Below are 9,798 nucleotides of genomic sequence, written 5' to 3'. Positions count from 1 at the left end.
CGGGCGTAGTGGCTCACGCCTGTAATCCCAGCATTTTGGGAGCCTGAGGCGTGTGGATCATGAGGTCAAGAGATCAAGACCATCCTGGTCAACATGGTGAAACCCCGTCTCTACTAAAAATACAAAAATTAGCTGGGCATGGTGGCGCGTGCCTGTAATCCCATCTACTCCAGAGGCTGAGGCAGGAGAATTGCTTGAACCTAGGAGGCAGAGGTTGTGGTGAGCCGAGATCATGCCATTGCACTCCAGCCTGGGTAATAAGAGCGAAACTCCGTCAAAAAAAAAAAAAAAAAAACATTACGCAAATTATCAGAAGTCTAAAACTGTCTACATAAATAAAAATGCATAAATACGCATATACCCTAATGTATATGGAAAAAATAAGATGGCTGAATTTTATAGAAACTTTAATGTGCAGTAGGATGTAGGAGTAGTAGTATCCTATTAAATTATTAAATTGACCCTAAAACGTCAAAAAATCAGAAGCAAACATAAAAATCACCTAATCAAAACAACCATTCAATTTTGAGAGACTCTGCCGATCCTGCCTACCAATTTTTCTTCATTGCATGCAAGGATACCTGGCACATTTGTACTCAATGAAAATACATATTTTAAGAAATCTAAAAATAAATTTAAGGAAACATTTATTGAACAGGTGTATTCTTTTTACTGCTCAATAATTTTCATAATAGAATAGGTAATTCTGCATGGGGAATCCAGTTCATTGCTAAATATCTGTCCCAGGAAATTTTTCCTTACTATATGATTCAAAGTAGGAGAATATGCTGTGATAAAATAAAAATCACAAATATTAGTGATGGCATTACATAATAAAAATTTTATTTCTCCCTCATATAACCATTTGATATGTGTCAAAATGCCTGCTTTCCTCATGGCTTTTCCCTTCAAATTGTGTCTCAGGAATTGGGCTTTTCTATAATGTTGCTGTATCCAGAAATAAAATGAAAATGGCAATGTTTTCTCTGCCATACTTAATTTGAAGTAAAGTTAGATTTCTTAAATTTAATTCACTGATTCTCATTCATTCTGCTCTTGGAACAAGCAACAACAATAGCAAAATCTTACTTACTTTTCCCCATAATATGATAGATGTTTAAATATTTATTTCCTCTTAGTCTATTTTTTTCCTTCTAGGCTAAATAATCATACTTCATATAATCAGACCTCACAGGAAATCATCCCCAGATGCCTTTCCATTTTGATTCTTTGCCTAAGCCCATCCCTTAAGTTGACAATGACACTTAGAGAGTACTAAGAACTGAATTCAGCATCTCATATATTCTCAGACGAACAGATTAGATGAGCTTACGTTTCCATGGCTTAAACCCTAGAAAGTCCAGTGCCTCTAGACTTTCATATTATCTCATAAGAATTGTAGGACACCAGAAAGGACATTTTTAAAAATATGAACCGATGCTTGCCATACCTCATTCCATTTCACCCTGTTACCTCTCCTCCATTTAGGTCATCAGAGAGACCCCAGGCAGGCGTTGCCTTAAGGGGAAGTGGCAGCTATGGAAACTGGAAAACAAAACCATGCAACTCCTGACTTTTAAGTTGTAAATTAAAAGCCACATAAGAATACTCGAAGATCTTGTTTTTCTTGCCTTTGAAGAGATAAGAACTCTCTAAGCTAGAAGAAATAGGGAAGAGTTGTAAGGAAACGGAAAAGTATAGATATTGGTGAAGACATAGCAGAGGGGGTACCTCTGGCCTGTCCACTCTTCTCCTGTCCCCACCCTTGGAGATGGATCCTAAAATGGAAGAGGAGAAATAGAAATCTGTCATAAGAGCAATTTTAAAGGATGGAATGCCTATGCTTCTGCTCTCTGCCTAGCATGCCAAGAGGCAGCAACCTCCCAAGAATGTCACCATGGCAACAGGAAAGAGTAGAGATGGCAATGTGGTTGTCAGGACTCACAACCTGTGGCAACCACAGCATCTCCTCCATATCACGGCCCCACGCATGCAATTCCCTTCACCCACATCAAATATCCTAATCACATTACAGGCAGGAGGAGAAGGGAAACATCTGAAATGTCTAGTTTAACCTCAAATCGTATGTTTATCCAGAAAAAGTCAAGAAAATCTTAGAGTGACATAGTTTACTTATGCTTGACTAAGTCACGTTTTCTACCTTCATGAAGACTGGGAATTGTATTGGGAAAACGTTGTGTCTTAGAAAAATTGGCTGTCAATCCTTCAGCATTTCCAGGACAGGACTTAATAATGTTCTGACAACTATAGATGCTTGTCTTGGGAGTGGAAAAGGTCTCACTATGTCTCAAAGGTGAGGGTGTTAAAATGGATTTGGACACTGAATTTGAACTTAGTATATAACAGTTTAAACGACCACCTCTATGTATTTGTCTTCCTGATAGTTTCTCTCTTAGCAACAATTTATCATTAAAAACATGTACATATCCTGAATTTCTCAAAGGCAGAATAAGGATTTTACATGAAGTAAATGCCTGGGAAAGGGCTTTGTATATTTAATTGCCATACATACATCACAACGAGTCTATTTTTTTAAGGTGGCTGTGGTCTAAAAATGAGGCTAAAAGGTAATGTAAGTGAAGTGATGTTACATTTTGATACTGGGTATAGAGAGACACTTAAGTCCAGTGAATCTCAAATTTTAGTGTGTGTGGGAATCCCTTGGAAGATCTTATCAAAATGCAGATTCGGATTCAGCAGATTTGGGCTGGAGCCCTGAGATTATTCATTTCTAACTCAGTTAATAACAATCTTGCTGGACCATAGACCACACCTTGAGTAGCGGCACTCTAGTTAATGACTGATTTTTGCACATTTCCTGAGCTTGATGTAATAATTAACATTTAACATCGTGTCTCACATTGTCCAAGAACAGCTCCCACATTTCTTTATCTCTCCCTTTTGTTCACAGTGAGTTCCTCATATTCTCATCATATCTGAAGTTGATGATGTCATGACCTGATTATCAAATGCTCTGAAATTACTTTTAGGTTTTCTTTTTAAATTGTTGTTATCCACATAGAACACGGTGTGCTCCCAGGGAAAATATAAACAAGCAGTTCAGTCTTTGAGAATTTATAAGATTTAATTCCACAAAATTGGCAGCAGGCATACCATTATTTCGGTTATTCACTTTTACGAAATAGCAAAATTTATATTTGGATACTATAAATAAGAAAGCTGGGCGAGGATTATATTAAGGCATTAGGTGCTATTTTATTTTAGTTGGTTTGTTTACTTTCACTCTCCCTGTCCCCTTGAGATTCCAAGAAGGTGGTGCATGTAGGGGACAGGTTAGTATCACCCACAGTTTTTCCTTCTAGTGAAGACCATTGTTGTCTAGAGTACAGAACGTCATCTTAGACTTCAGAGATTATGTTGTCTGTTCAGTTTCTAAGAACAACTTGTAGACAAGAGACTATGACTTCTTATAATAGAATGGCTAAAATTATCTAGAACTGGCAAAATTACATACCAACTTTCTTCAACACCCTCACCTTTGAGACACAGTTGTACACCCGTCAATAGCTGAACTGTGGAAACAGATTGCCTGGATGGATAACGTTGAGAAAAGTACTTAATCACTTCGTGCCTCAGTTTCCTAATTTGTATAATGGGGAAAATTATTGTTCTTACCTCATGAGGCTGTCTTGAGGAATAAATGAGTTAGTAGGTGCAAAGCACTTAAGACCTGCCTACAATATTGTTGGCATTCTAAAGATTAAATATTATAATTACTATTCCTATTATTACTGTTACTTTATCTTCATCAAGTTTATGTCATGGTTAGATAATTTCAGGAAGTCTGCCACTTCCTATACCACCAAGATGAATTTGATTTTGCAATGTCTCAAGATACAAACATATGAAGATAAGCTACTAATATTTATAGTTACTAAAGATGATGCATATCTTCTGAAATGATTGATTTTATATTTTTCAGTTGCACTATAATTGTACTATACTAAAGAAACTGCTGTAGTTAAAATCCTTAGAAAATAAAAAAAAAAAACTTTAAAAGTATTGCCCATCACATTCAACATTTGACATTATTCTGTACATAATTTTTTTCAAAAGAGACATCTACTTGAAGACATAGTTTACACATAAATTAGGTAATCAAGCTAAAACATAATGCAACATATATTTCTTGTATAATATTCACATAAAAGTTCTTAGCATCTCTGTTCTTCTGATTTGGTGTTGAAAGAAACCAAGCAAGAATATTTGCAGATTAACAATCCCACAATATTCAAAGATCACAGGAATAATTGTTAAATTCAAATTAAATTCAGCGGGTATAAACTTTGTGCCTACCTTTTGTGCTGTGTGAGCCATCAAAGAGGTATCTAACTCTGCCTTTTCCCTTAAGAAATTTGTCTTTTCATTAGGGAGACAATTATGATAATGGAATTGATTGGAGCACAATAAAGAGTAATAATAAGAATTACATACAATCAAGTCTCCAAATATAAGGTGCAGGCAACACAAATTTTAACAGTATAAAGGAAGTCAATTTTCAAATGTTAAGATACACTTCCTAAAAGAGGTGCTACTTATAATGGGCTTTGGAAATAGATAGGATTTTGAATACCTTCCAGGAATGAAAATCCACAGGGACAATAATGTTAAGATACCCTCTCCAGTGACCTATTTATACAATGAGAATAAACTGGGCAGTTGGGATGCAACTAAGTTACTTTTAAGATGTGAAGATACATGCCTAACTCAATTTTGGATCAAACACAAAACTGAAAATCTGGAAACAGCAACAGAACAGAAAAATTTGGTTTTCTTAACAAACATTTTTTTTTTCGTAAAAGTTATTGACCTTCAAAGCGGTTCAAAAAAGGTTTCCTTAAATACAAAGCCTCTTTTGTGCTTCTTAAACATAAATTACTTAAAATATTTGTGATTTTTCTCTCAATATTCTCAGCTGCCACCTCTCATACAAAGTGAGAGCACATCACATAGTTTGACTTTGTACTGGGAATTTGTGTGAGATAGCTTTTCCTCCCTGCTTTCTCTCTTATGAATGACACTGATATTGCCTTTGGCTTCATTTCTTCCAAAGTTTTTTTTTTTTCTCTTTTTCTTTTTTTATCTCTTATTTAAAAATATTTAGATCAAATTATAAAAATAATGTATTAAAAATGAGATATAAATGCAAACCAGATACTTCCGGCCTCTGTGATTTATTAGTCCAATTGGTCTTTGACTGTGGCCAGTTAGCCTGGTTGTTAGAACACAGTGCTAATGACGCCAAGATCAAGGGTTTAATCCCCCTGGCCTACTTAGCTTAGTTCCATTCCATGGACAGAACTTTACTCATACCCAGCCCAAACTTGGTGTGAATGTATTCCTCTTGTCAGAGGCTGACGGAGACAATGTCATTAACATTGGCCCAGATTTGTCACTACCTTGAGGAAAACTAGTAAAGAAACAACAACAAACTCAAGGTACGCATTGAACTCATGGTATGTCATTTGTGAAGACAGGTAACCCTATTATATAATTAAGTACATATTCTTTGCTGATATTTTGAAAAATAATTACAGTTTTAACAGCACATAGTTAAATGATGAAGTCATGTTATCTGAAAATTTGTTAGACTAACCTATAGTTTTTAAATTTCATCTTAATTGACAAATAATAATGGTATACACTTAATGGTGTGCAATGTGATGTTGTGATATATTGTAGAACATAGAATGTGCATATATTGTGGAATGATTAAATCAGGTTAATTACCATATCCATCACCTCACTCTGCTGATAGAGCCTAAGTGTCTCGACATCTTTTCATCTCACCTCACTATTTCTTATCTTGGATTCTTCTATGTTTAAGTATCTATAAAATATACGAGTAATATAGTATCATACATGTTTATTTGCATATGTGTGTGTGTATACATTCTAGTGAAATCCTGTAACTAGCTAAATTCATAAAAAATTTTATTATAAAATTATGAAAAGAAATATTTAACAGAAAGAGTGTGCTGACTCTTTCAGGAATACGTGCTATTGGTAGACAGAGGTGCTAAGAGAGGGTCCTGGCCAACCCTGGCTGGGTTCCCAGCAAATAAAAACCTTGTGTGAAGCAGATGCTACCATTTGCTGTGTGTCTCTGCTGAGTCAACCAGAAATATATAAAGCCTCACTTTTCATTACATAAATCAAACCATGAAGATTGAAAATAGTCCATTATTACTTGCTACAGTTGAAACCCCAGCCTCAGGTCTTTGTATGTGGTGTACTCTAACAACCTCATAAGAGTCGTTAATAAGAGAAGGGAGTACTTCACTAGATGTTGTAAACTCATCAGGAAAAAAAAAAAACCACCACCTTGAATTAGAATACGAATAAAATCTCTTCAAGAGAAGTATTGCCTATGGACCAGGAAAGGGCACAGGAGCAAACACTGAGACACTCAGTGTTTAACGGTTAGGTAGAGGAGGATGTAGCAAACCAAAGAGGAAGAACAGCCAACTTATAAAGAAACAGATTAAGACAGGAGGATACCGTGTAAGGAGGTCAATAGAAGAGAAGGGATGTATTCCCAATGGCAAAATTAATAAAGAGTCAATTAGGGTGAGGTTTAAACAGTTACCTTTGAATTGAGCAACGTGTTAATTACTGCTGACCTTAATACATTTTGGGAGTTGATGGAGCAGAATAGAGAATAGAAACGGAGAGGGCGGATACAATGGAATAGGAGAGATTTGAGGATGGTGGACAAGACAGGAAGCAATAGTTGCAAGAGGACATGAGTAAGCACATTTAGAGAAACACAGTAAAGCTGCAGGGCCATTGAGGAGGGCAGGTCATCCTGAAGGACAACTGGTTAAAATGATCTTCATGCTTACCTGCGAGTTTTGATCTGTTTTTACTTCTGGCCCATGGCTCTATTGGTATCACTCTGTGATCCAGGCGACTAGAGTTCCTCCCCGGCCCTGAGCTTTAGAGTACCCCTCACTGGCCCTCTTCCTCCTGTGCCTTTCCCCATAGGAAATCATAGGGCAAAGGGGACTTGCTCACCTAAAATCTCTTCTAGCACCCCCTTCCCCATCATACCATTGTATTTGTGTTCTATTATTGCCATAACCAATTAGCACAAACTTAATGGTTTAAAGTAAGGTAAATTTATTTTCTTATGGTTCTGGAAATCAGAAGTACAAAAACAGGGCTCACATGTATCAGCAGGGCTGTGTTCTTTCTGGAGACTTTAGGAAAACCCATTTTCTCGCCTTTCTCGGCTTCTAAAGGCTGCCTGCATTCCTTGGCTCATGATTTGATTCCCTTCCGTCTTCAAAACTAGCAATGGCCTGTAGAGTCTTTTTTCTTTCTTTGCATCACTATGAGAGACTCTTCTCTGTCCCTTGCTTCTCTCATATGAGGAGGCCCACCTCATAATTATTACATTGGGCCCATCAGAGAATCAGGTTTATCTTCTTAAAACCCACTAATTAGCAAGCCTTAATTCCATCTGCAATCTTAACTCTCCTTTTCTAAGTAACAGAACACATTCAAGAGTTCCAGGAATTAGAATGTGGACATCTTTCGGGAGGGGCATAATTCTGCCTAGAACAACTATGCTTCTTTAGTCAGGACCTGACAATTTCCTGCACAGATGACGCAGGCCCATTTCCTCAGAGCCATGGTTCCTACAGCAGGCTGCATGATCAATGGGCTCAGCTTAGGGTGAAGGGCTGGTCAAAACTCAGCTGTTTGGTAGCTGTGGGCAGGTAGGGAAGAGATTTAAACACACAGGTTGAGATATCGACATGTGTGTACTGCAGGACCCAGGGGGTTTCTTACATTGGGACCTCAAGTTAAAGGCAGGCATGGCTGTCACCACTCAAAAAATAAGCTGCCCCTACTTTTTTACCCTATCTTTTCCAAAAATATATTAGGAAAACCCACTTCCAGTTATCCCTCCAAATAAAACTAGTTTAGTGGGCCCACCTCACTAAATTCCACCTGGATAATTTGGAAACAAACGTTTTGAGAAATCTATTGCTGGCGGGAGGAGGAAATGTAGTGACTGAAGACCCATGATTCAGAAGAATTGGGAATGTTTAAGTTCATTCAGCTCAGGTTCCACATCAGAATTGAACTAGAAAAGTGTGAAAGGAGAAAACATAGAAGGGTAAACTTTGAGGAACTTTAGCTCAGAACTACATAGAATTAAATTCCATACCCTTGCTGCTTTTCCAAGTAATTGTGACACCCTTACATAGTAGAGATGACAATGAGTACACCAGCGGTCAGATCACATTCCCTGATCTGAGTGACTCACTCTTGCTGAATGGAATTGACCTGCATCCCCACCCCATATACACAATCCTCTTCTGCAACTCCAGCTTGGCTTGAGGATAATATGATCAAAAACTTCTTTTGTGTATGTATATATATGCATAAGTAAACATCTAGGAATATGTACACATATGTATAATGTATGTATGCATATCCATATGCATATGTATTTGTTTATATATCCTTACTGCGGGTTTAAGAAAGAGAACTAAATCAAGAGTCAAGATAAATGGGACTTTGGTTGTACTTCTGCCACAGTTCCCAAGAAGACATCAATCAGACTACATATTTACTTATTTATGAAAGAAGATGTTTTAAACTAGATGATCCTTTCCATTATTTTCCATTCTAAAACCCTAAATCGCTACCTACGGAAAGTGAGATACATCTACTTTCCAACTAGAACTCAAATGTAGATTTTGTTAACATGAATTATTTGAATTTGTATTAATGACCTCACTAAGACTGCAGCCTTTGACAAGCTATTTTCTCTCTGTGTCCATTTTTCTAGATTCTAAGCCTAGGTAGAATAAATCTTTACTCTCTTATTTTCTTCCGTCAGTACAATACAGAAACAAAGAGAGGTATCCAAAAAAAATACTACATTGTGGGAGATTTTGCCAAACACCTACAGACTTTCATGTCTATGACTTATTAGTACCAAAGGACTTTTCTTTGTCATGGAATAAATATTCGCAACACCCCAGAGGCCATGTGTGGCCTGGAAGATGCAGAAATGAGGGGTATGGACATGTTGAACCATGCTTTGGCTTTATTTTATCATTCAGAAAATGTATATAGAATGTTTTCTAAGTGTTAGATATGGAGATGAACAAGATATAAGTGACGTCTGCCAAAGTCTAGCTAAAGAGACAGATGTTGAACTCACAATTGCACAAAAAATAATCAATTACAGATATAAGTTATTTGAAAAAAAGTTGGAGCAATTAAACGTTTGAACAGGGGTTCTTGTATTGAGAAGTGGCTGTCCTCACACACTTGCTCTGTGGCCTAATTCAGTCACTTTATATTCTATTTATATTCTATCTTTTTTAACATCATAAGGATTTTCTCAATCTAACATACAACAGAAAGCTGAAAACAGAGTTTGAAATGATATTCTGCATTATAGCCTTCACTGATTTCATATGTGTTCAGATCCCCCCCATAAATTTGTAAGCTTTTCTAATAATTTTTGCTTCTCCTCCTATTATACTTTATTTATTCAGAGAATGTTTATTAAGCCAGGCATAATGTGATTGAAATTTAGAGATAAAAGTCATAGCCTCTCCTCTCAAGCAGCCATGGTCGTATAGGGGTGACAGGCAAATAAGCAACTGCAAATCAAGTAGTTATTATTAGTATGATGCGAGCAGTATTCATAAAAGTATGAGAGCTGATGAAAAGAGGGGCATTAAAGCTGATCCTCATCGGATGTTTTGGAAGACAATTACCTGAAGA

General features: G+C 36.7%; 1 long non-coding RNA gene across 1 annotated transcript; it reads right to left on the bottom strand.

The window, feature by feature from the left end:
- Nucleotides 1–670: 670 nt before the first annotated feature.
- LOC116550711 lies at nucleotides 671–7,371 on the bottom strand. The gene is made up of 3 exons (XR_004268542.1): nucleotides 7,213–7,371; nucleotides 1,451–1,545; nucleotides 671–788 (listed from the first exon to the last, which is right to left on the bottom strand). It is a non-coding gene; the product is annotated as an uncharacterized LOC116550711 (long non-coding RNA).
- Nucleotides 7,372–9,798: the final 2,427 nt, after the last annotated feature.

This window comes from Sapajus apella, unplaced genomic scaffold (assembly GCF_009761245.1).
Source record: "Sapajus apella isolate SASKATOON/1434 unplaced genomic scaffold, GSC_monkey_1.0 scaffold8, whole genome shotgun sequence".
NCBI lineage: Eukaryota > Metazoa > Chordata > Mammalia > Primates > Cebidae > Sapajus > Sapajus apella.
The sequence above is the reverse complement of the archived record's forward strand: the minus strand, read 5'-3'. Positions and strand labels throughout refer to the sequence as shown.